Source organism: Pteropus medius, unplaced genomic scaffold (assembly GCF_902729225.1).
Source record: "Pteropus medius unplaced genomic scaffold, Ma_sr-lr_union100, whole genome shotgun sequence".
In the NCBI taxonomy this organism is placed as follows: domain Eukaryota; kingdom Metazoa; phylum Chordata; class Mammalia; order Chiroptera; family Pteropodidae; genus Pteropus; species Pteropus medius.
The window spans coordinates 10,352,446-10,362,301 of record NW_024349225.1 but is presented as its reverse complement, the minus strand read 5'-3'; the positions used below and the strand labels follow the sequence as shown (position 1 = coordinate 10,362,301).

At 45.4% G+C, this 9,856-nt stretch overlaps 1 non-coding gene and 1 pseudogene across 1 annotated transcript; one reads left to right on the top strand and one right to left on the bottom strand.

Moving 5' to 3' along the window:
• Positions 1–5,691: 5,691 nt before the first annotated feature.
• LOC120617779 (uncharacterized) lies at positions 5,692–5,810 on the bottom strand (annotated as a pseudogene).
• Positions 5,811–6,933: 1,123 nt separating this feature from the next.
• Positions 6,934–7,052, top strand: LOC120617817 (5S ribosomal RNA). The gene has a single exon (XR_005657053.1). It is a non-coding gene; the product is annotated as a 5S ribosomal RNA (ribosomal RNA).
• The last annotated feature ends 2,804 nt before the right edge of the window (positions 7,053–9,856 follow it).

Sequence of the window (9,856 nt, the reverse complement as noted above, 5' to 3'; positions counted from 1 at the left end):
TGACCTCTCCAGGACAACACAGCTAAAAAAGAAAAAATGAGAAGATACTACTGGTCACCCGCCAAACGGCTATTCCCTCCTTTTATTTCAGAAAGAGAAGTCCATTATTTTTTCACCATTGCAGACAGTGTCTGCAAAAGAATAAGTATATTTAAAAATAGTTAAATATGTAGACATATTTAAAAGAATAAGAATAAGCATATTTAAAAATAGTTAAATATATAGACACTGAAATTATTGGATACGAACAAAAATGCTAGATATGGCTACAAAGAGAATTAGTATACTAGAAGATATATCTGAGGAAATTCTCTGGAAAGCACTAGAAAGGAAATGCTGGACAATATAAAACATCAAGAAACACTGAGGATATAGGGTGAAACATAGCTCTATTAGGAGTCTCAGTAAGAAAGCATAAGGAGAATGGTAGAGAGGTAATATTCAAAGATAGAGCAGGTAAAATTTTTTCAGCCTTAATAAACAAACAAACAAACAAACATGAGTCCTAAGTGTCAGGAAGCACAACAAAGTTCTTGGCCGAATAGGTAAAGTAAATCTAGACACATCTTAGTGAACCTACAGAATATCGAAGACAAAAAGAATATAATAAAAGCAACTTAAGAAAAAAGACAACTTACCAACAAAGGAATGATAGTTCAACTGGCTGGAGACTTCTCAACAAGCAATTTAAGAGGTCAGAAGTGTTAAGAGAAAATAAATACTAACCTAAATTCGGTAGCCAGCTTAACTTTCGCTTACGGATAAAGCTTCTAAATCAACATTTTCAGACAAAATAAGAACGGAAGAATTTTAGCACAAGGGAACCTCGCCGAAGGAACTACTGAAGGTTGTAATTCAGGAGGAAGAAAGCTGAACTAAGAGGGAAAGTAATGAAGGGGCGATGAGCGGAGGAGCTGCGTTTCCGGGGTGTCCGGTGCCCTCCGGAGGGTTAGGGTTAGGGGCGGGCCTGAGCGTGGAGGTGGAGACACACCGCAAGGGGGAGACACGTTGCCGTCGCCGCAATTCACTTGTGTGTGTGTGTACAACACATCTCCCCACAGGAGCGTTAGTTAGTGCAAATCGTGATTAGGGTCTCACGCCGGCCCTTCGAAGCCGACTGAACGGACTGCTACTAACACTTCAACTAGCTGATGAAAGAAATACTGGAGTCCAGAAAGACTTAAGCGAAGAGATCAAGAGACCCCTAAATTACCGATTCTAAAGTCTCGGGGTCGTGGCAGTGGCAGTTACGGGGGTGAGAGGAGCGAGTCCACGAGCGTTGAGCTCCTACAGGAAATTCCAGATTCTTCCCTCGTAGAAACACGCGCCCTGCGGCGGACCCCAGTTAGATCCTGCTGCTTCTTTAGCGGTTACCGACCATAGAAATGCAAGAACAAAAACCTTGGAAAAATATGACCAAGGGGGATCAGATTGCCAACATACCCTTCGGCTTTCACAGAAAGGGCCACTTTTTCCACCTTTCTATTTTCTCTTCTTGCAAAAAGCGGCGTTGTTTCCATTTGGTCCGCGGTGGTTAAAGGCTGCCCAGTGGCTGCGGGCAGGGGCTCAGGCCGCAGTCCTGAGCGCGGGGGTGCAGGGGGCCCCTCGGAGGCCGCTGGGCGAGGCCCTGGGAGGTGCTCGGAGGTCAGTGGGTGGTCGCTTTCTTCGGATGAGTTTCACCTGCTCGTCCGGGAAGCGGCTGTCCCGGAAGCCACGGGGCGTCAGGTGCGCGGGCGCCGCGCTCCGGGTGTGAGGGGGCCGCGCTCGGGGTGCTCCCCGGGGCTCCTCCCCGCCCCGCTCCCGACGCTTCTCCGCGGCCTGGAAGAGGGCGCGGCCGCCGCGCTGCGTTTGCATCTTCTGGAGACACTGGGGCCTCGCGCCTCTCGGCCACCTGGCGAAGGAGTGGCCCGCGCGCACCGGGCCCACGTCGTCGCGGTGGAAGCAGAAGCCAAGCCCGGAGCCAGGTGGGTGTAGGAGGCGCGCCGACGCAGGGTGACCAGGCAGTTGACAGTGGCCTCCACCTCGGTGGAGTCGTGCTGAGGAACCTGGGGGCGCTTGGTTGGTGGGAGGTCAGGAAATGAGCTCAGAAAACAGTGTTGGCGGGTCCCGGAGCCGAGAGTGGCGGGAAAGACCGTTCCCAAGGTTGCGACTGGAAGGGAGGTTGCAGGGCGGCCCGGAGAAGGGATTCCCGCGTCTGCTCCATCCAAACACTGTTGAAGCAGGAGACGGACGGGGACATACCCAGAGCGCTGCCCAAGGGCCTTTGTGAGCAAATGCTTCTCTGGCCCGAGGGCCCAGCTGAGTTGCCCGAAATACTCTTTAGTGTCACATCTTTTTTTCTAGAAATAAACTCCCCGGGGGACTGATTACTAGATGATCATGCAGATGTGCATCCCTCCCCCCCACCCCACCCCATAACCCTCTAGATGGAGGGAGTGCCCTAACCCCGCAGGGGTGGGCCTCCAAGGGTGGGTGTTTTTGGTTGGTACCATCGGGCCGCTGCAGACAGCCCCAAAGACGTGCGAGAGGCAGAGCCCACGGCCAATGCAGGCGGCAGCGTGAAGGGAAATCCCAGGGCGATTCTAGAACAGAGACGACCAGGTTGGGAAAATTAAAGTTACTCTGGATCCACCTTCACACCCAGGTAGAGTCACGTGGGTTCAGGAGTACCACAGGGGAAAGGCTGAGAGCATCAGGTAAGTTATTTTGTGAGAAAGAAACATGTTAGCAAAAGGAACGTAGAACCCATAGCCGTTATCTTAGAGTAATTCTAAAAGAAGCTTTTTATTTTTTTTAACCAAAGTGCAGTTGCTTGACTGCAGCGAAATTAAACTTTTCATCAGATGAAAGGTTTAGTATAGTATAGTCACATGAAATGAAAGATCAAAAAGTCATTAGAATATACTGCTTTTCCATCAAGGATTTCGATTTAATAAAGCTTAGCTTTTGAAAGAAAAAAAAACTAGTTAACCATCTAGAAGGTGCTGACAAGCTTAATTAGATTCTCATTGGGGAATAAGGATGTCATAATTAAGGGACCTGGCAGAATGAGAGCTAAGGAGCTAGCTCGAAGGGTATGTTAATTTAAAAGTAATTTACGCTACACTATTGTCTTACCTACTGAGCTCCTTATTTTTTTTTTTCTGTTTCTTTTTTGACTCAGAAAATATGGTCAATGGATTACTATCACTTTTCCCTTTTCTTCCTTCCTATCGTTATGATCACTACTACATCACGGGTAGTTTCATTGTTTTCCCCCTTTGAACCTTTTATTCCAGAAGGAGTGTTTGTGTGACAATCCAGGGAGCTACATCAATTCAGTTTAGCAAATATTTATTGATGTCTGCTATGTCTAGTGAAGTACCAGAGACTGCAGCTAGAAAGATGGGACGATGTAAAGATGTGTGAGTGGTCACTTCCATCTTATGAGCTGGATCACTAAGGTGGCCGAAGCAAGCGCTGTCTGCAGCCTGGGATTCGTGATTAACGGACCTGCTGCTTAGGACAAGGTTTCTCAGTCCTGCCCGCATATGAGAATCACCTGAGGAACTTTAAACAAATGTTCCCCAGTTCTCACCACCTAGATTCCGGGTTAATTATCTGGGTGGTACTCAGGCCCAATCCTTTTCAGAAGCTTCTCAGCTTAACAGCCATTGGTTTAACGATGAGCGGTCTTACTCCCAAGCCTGGTTTCGAGCTTAACCACCCCACGCCTCATTTTTCTCATCACCAAGTAGGGATAATGTTAGTATTTACCTGTAGTGGACATTTGCATGGCAGCTTGCTTTCCACTGGGAACTGCTCTTCCTGTCTCATATGGTGCCAGGAGCATCTGCCAAGCCCATTACTTGACTATCTGGTGGAATGACAGCAAGACTCGAGCCTGACCCTTGGAGCATTTGGTCTGAGTGTTGTGCACTCAGCAGAGCCATCCAGAGCCTGCGATGATGGGGAGAAGCAGAGGGAGAGGGCAGGGAAAGCAAGAGAGAACGTTTCTCTTCCTTTCGACCTCTCAGTATAAGCCTGAGGCATGGAGCGCCTGGTAGTCGGTTTCCACAGGTATGCCAAGGGCGACCGGCTGCGAATGAAAGCCCATAGTCTGAGTAAAGTAGAGCTGAGAAATGAAAACTGACAGAATTCTGATAACATCGTTTGGTCCCCTGGATTCAGCCATTTCTGAAGCCGAGAACATCTACCCCTGGACTTTTCAATTATGCCAGACAATTAATTCCCTTTGATTCTAAGCTATTTCGAGTCAGTTTTATTTGTTACCAAAAGTCCTGTCTAATAAGTGTCATGAAGTTTCTGTGATGATAAAATAATATAGGACTAAAGCACAATTCCTGGGATGTGATAAGCACAATACATGCTGGCCGTTGTCATCATTGTCTTCTTTGCCACCATCACCTATTTTTCTTCTTAGGGCTGGCTCTCTCTTTGTAAGCGAACTATAGAGTGGATGCAGTTACAATGTTTTCTCCCTTCGGTATTGTTTATTGGAAAGAACTCAGAACTTTTTAACATTCTATAGTTTCTTTGTTTTATGTTTTGCTAGCCCCTGCTCACGATTCCATGAAGGAACCAGGATGCCTTAAGCTTTTTCAACCTTTAGGTTTCATGCTGTAGCAGGCGGAGGAATAGGCCCACTTAAAGGACAGGTGTTCTTTATGTATTCACCCTTAATTGGAAAACAAGCCTCAGAGTCCCATGTCTTCTGGGGAGCTTTCCTCGAACACTGTCTGCACCGACTCCCCTTTCCTGCAGCCTTTCATGTCCTGTTTGGCTAGTTACTCTTGAATGTGCGATTGCTTTATCTCCGCAGCAAGGACCACGTTTTCATTGATGTCAAGGGTAATCTCTGTGTTCCTCTGAATCCTCTGGCACATACCAGATTCTCTATGATTGCGGGGTCAGAGTCCCATTCAAATTAGGCAGTTCCCTCAGGGACAGGTGAAGACAGCAGTCTTTATGAGCCATCGCTGCAGCTCAAGCATTTCCAGGTACTGGCTCGTGCTGCCCGTGCAGTGCGAGGTCAAGTCACACACTCCCTTTTTCTGTCGGTTCATCTATTTCTGCCGCTACTGTGCCTCGGAGATTGGCATGGACATTTAAGCTCCTTCGAGTTAAACAGGAAATCTCATTATTTATACCATGATCTGATCATATTCTAGGAGTTCACGTCAACTTCCAAAAATGGTTTTCTCCTGGCTTTTCTCTTTTTTGTTATGCAGAACAACTATATATATTTTCTAGTGAGGTCACCTTTCCAGTGTGTGATGAGGCGATCATTCCTACTGCTTTAGATTAATGTTTTTATTATGTCTTTTGGTAAGCATTATAACTTATTTTAATTTTTTTTTGTTTTTCAGTTATGGTTGACATACAGTATTATATTCATTGCAGGTGTACAACATGGGGATTAGACATTTATGTAACTTACAAAGTGATAACCCCAATAAGGCTACTACCTATCTGACACCATAGATAGATAATACAAAATTATTGACTATAGTCCCTGCGACTAATTTGTAACTACTAATTTTACCTCTTTATTTTATTATTATTATTATTTTTTTTAGGTGCGGCAACCTTTGGTTGACCTCACAGATTGCAAGGACCTTGTCAGCTTACATTCCGCTATTTATCTATCTATCTATCTATCTATCTATCTATCTATTTATTTATTTTTTACGCCTACAGAACCTGGTCTTCCTAGGTGGTCTCCCATCCAAGTACTAACCAGGCCTGACCTTGCTTAGCTTCGGAGATCAGACAGGATCGGGCTTGTTCAGGGTGGCATGGCCGTAGACTATACCTCTTTATTTTTCGATTAGAGTTGATATACATTATTCGTTTTTTTTTTAGTTTCAGGTGTACAGCATACTGGTTAGACATTTATGTATCTTGTGATGTGAACACCACACAGTCTAGTAACCATCTGTCACCGTGCAGCGTTATCACGCTATTATTGATTATAGTCCCCTTCGCCTTTGTCACCCATTCCTCCACCCTCTCCCCTCTGGCGACTACCAGTTTGCTCTTCGTTTCTATGAGATTGTTTTGTTCGTTCTGCTTTTTAAAAAAAATCCCACATGGAAGTGAAAATCATATGGCATTTGTCTTTGTCTGACTTAGTTCACTTAGCCATTTGTGACAACGTGGATATACCTAGACTGTATTATGCTTTAGATTAATTTAATGATGATTATTTGGGGCTTTTCTGCCCCAATATAACACCCACTAAGTTAAAGCCAAGATCGAAGTGAAAAATTACCTGTTCACTCATTTTTCTCCAATCTTGAATTCTAGGTATTTGTTTTAACATTCTTTTGGCAGCTTTTCTGCCAAGATTCTAGACCACGCCCAGAGCGTACTTCGGCGGAAGTCCACCAGAAGGCATAATGCATTTAAAATCCCTTTGAAAACTGTGAAACACCGTAAAAGTGAGGGCTACTCTTATAATTAGAAGGTTCATAGTTCTGGTGGCTTCATAAGAGGTGTGTTTTCCTTTGTTCAAAAGCTTATTTTCTTTAGGAATTTGGTAGCCGCATCCCAGCATGCAACGTGAAATGGTTTTATTGCACATTCAGGTCTGGCTTCTTTCCTGATTCCATAAAAAAAGGCAAGAAAGCCCAACACACACACACTCACTCACACTTCTCTACTTCTATACCTATCTGTATGTACAGTTTGTGGAAAAATACTGAATAGCTGAAGAAAAATTGCTAAAAAGCAACTTTTCCAGAATGGTGACTACATATTACTATATTACATCAAAAACCATGAAATAAGCTATTATTACTCGGTAATCTGAGCAACCTACGTGACTACATCTTAAGGGCTATTTACCCAAAGGATCAAACCTTAGACACTAGGAATCAGAATATTTTGTCCAGCAGCATTAACACATATTATTTATTAAATGCGTAGAGTGTCTATGGCCATGCCACCCTGAACAAGCCTGATCCCGTCTGATATCAGAAGCTAAGCAGGGTCGGGCCTGGTTAGTACTCGGATGGGAGACCACCTAGGAAGACCAGGTGCTGTAGGTGTAAAAAATAAAAAATAAGGGAATGAAAACTGACAAGTTCCTTGCAATCTGTGAGGTCAACCAAGGGCCTTGCCTAAAAAAAAAAAAAAAGAATGCATAGTGTATAGGAATAGACTCCCAGCACTGCAAGAGCAGCTTTGTCAACTAGACAATAGAGCCCTTTTTGTCCATCACCGCATGTGTGGGCAGCAGTTATGGAATGAGTAAAGGATCTGTGTTGTATTTCTTCTATTTGCTGTTTAAAACAAAACAGAAAACAAGCTTAAACATCATTCTGTTACACATGAACAATTTCGATGCACACTATTTGTTCAAAGGAAGGACCAAGAACAAAATATGATTGTGGACAGAGTTGAGCTGGAGGTGACTGGAGTTGGCTCGCCCCAGCTTATGAGAGCCAGTTGTATGCCTCTCCTCCCAACACCTTGTTCAGTGACCTTGAAGTTATATGCTGAAATCGATTATGGTGGGAGCATTTACCCTGCTCCCTCCCTGTGTGATAAAACATTGTGTTTGCTCACTCTTGCTGCCTCTGGTTCTTGCAGATCCATGCTCAAGGCCACAGGAAGTTCTCTTTGGTTCCAAAGCTGGGAATTGACTCAGTGAACATAGCCGGTAGGATTTATAAAGCAGCAGTTGGCAAGGTGGTTTGGAAGAGAGACGAGGCAGGAGCCCCAGGCTATAGTAGTAAGATGTGCATGAAGTAACAAGGGACTAGAAGGCGGAAAGCAGGCATCCAGAAGGAAAATACTGGTGTAAGAGATTTGTAAGAGTAACCTACACAAGCATGAAGGGATAAGAATATAATATGAAGAACTTTCTTTTGATTCTGAGATCTGTATGTATCTGGTAAATCATAATGGTATCTCATTTTAGCGTATATAGTAATTTACTGAGTATCGGGCATTTTCATTTGCTCCTAATGTTGGCATTGTTTTCCTACTTACAATTGAGAAAGTGAGACAGGTGACTATGCAAAAGTCACACATTAGGAATAACAGAGCAAGGCGCTGAACCAAGACCTCATAGCTTTGATTTTGGTGGATGGTTATGCTACCAAGAGAGATCCTGGAATCCGTTTCCATGTGGAAGGATTTGGGGGTGAGCCTGTTCGACCTTGCACCTCCAGAGACAGAGCTGTTAGGCCACAAAACAGACATTTACCACCAGAGGGTGCTCTTACCCAAGAGAAACTTGGCAGGCCCACAGTTCAGAAACTGCTAATGCGTTTCTTTCCTGAGGTTCTTTCTTTAGAAACTGCAGTGTGAAGAACCCAATGGTAGTAGCTCAAGAGCTGCAAAGCGTGGAGCGGTGATCTCTAGGCTTCCAAAGCTTGTATCAGACAGCAAGATTCACAGGGAGGTGCCTAATGCTCCGATGTAATCCCAGATTAGGCCTGCGTGGGAGGGAGGAGCAGACAGTTCAGAAATGCAGTTATTCGGTGATGTTTGGAGGTAGAAAGAGAGCTTCCTGCTATCCTAATGCAGGATTTGTTTCCACAAGCTTAATGTATTCTCAAAGGGTCCTATTTAAGGATGTCGATGTCACCTTAGTAGGACAACTTTTCTGCGAAGTTAAAAGGCAGGAATCTCAGCTTTCCCTTTCTTTTTTTGTGTGTCGACTCAATCGTGATCATTGTTTTTTTCTCTCATTTCTTTCCCTCTTTCCTCTCCTTTCTTCGTGGCTTCCCTCACTCATCAAAGTTACTTCAGTAGAGAGTAGGAAGTATTCACCATGAGATTAAAGTAGTTGGCACTGACTTAAAATGTCATTTTCCTAGGAGCACGTGCATTATAACAGTCATTAGGATCTTCAACCAGGGAATTGATGTTTTAAAGTTACACGGAGCAGCTTCATAAAGATACTCTGAGCCTGGGTGGGGGGACCTGGGATAGACGTTTCTCTCTGGAATTTTAAAAGTCATGTTCTCTCGAGCAGTCCTGCGTTTGGCCTGTACCTTATAGCTGTAACTGGGAATCTCTTAGTCGTGTCATTTATTGTCTGTTCAGAAGGAAAGTAGAAATCGTATAATAATCTGGTCTGGAAAGTTTGGGAAACGTCTCCCTTCCTCTCTATCCTCCCCTTTTCAGTAGCTGCCCTGTGCCAGCCCCCCGGAGGGCGGCGGGGTGGATCCGGGGCCCGGACACCTGCGCTGATTCTCCCTGCTCCACGTGCTCTTCTGCTTCTAGACCTGGCCTCTGAGCTTGGTTGGAGCAGAGGTGGGCTCCATTCAGGGGGAGCTCAGCTTCGTGATGCCCCGTCAGGACCCTGCCTGGGTGGGTAGGTGGGGCTGGGGCGTACCAGATTCATGATGTACGGCCTTCTCATGGTTCTTCTCTTGAGCTTTACCCTTTGGTGGGCTGGAATTTGGCCTAAAATAAAGACATTTCAGTTCGTACCCTCAGGAAAAAAAGACATGGCCGTCCATGAGAAGCTAGAGACCGGTGACAGTCCCCCACGTGGAAGAGGGCCTAGGTCTCATTCCCATTTGGTGAGAGTGAGAGGCGTGGGTTAGCCACTCTTCCCACTGGATTCCTCCATCTTTCTCTCGTGACCGATGTTTTCCTTTTGAGCTTAGGGCCACCGTGTCACTGCCGTGGGACCAGCCACTTATCCAGCCAGTGGCTTCGGGGCCAGTTCTGGCTTATGGTCTGGTTCTGTGATTGGAGCGGGGAGCTGGGCAGTGCACGTGGTTAAGAGATGTGGTCAGTTCCATCTTCTGCAGCTGGTCCTGTCCTCTGTCTTCCCAGTGGTGGTTTCAGTGGCAAATCTCAGGGAAGTTGTGACGCAGGTGGCCGCTGAGCT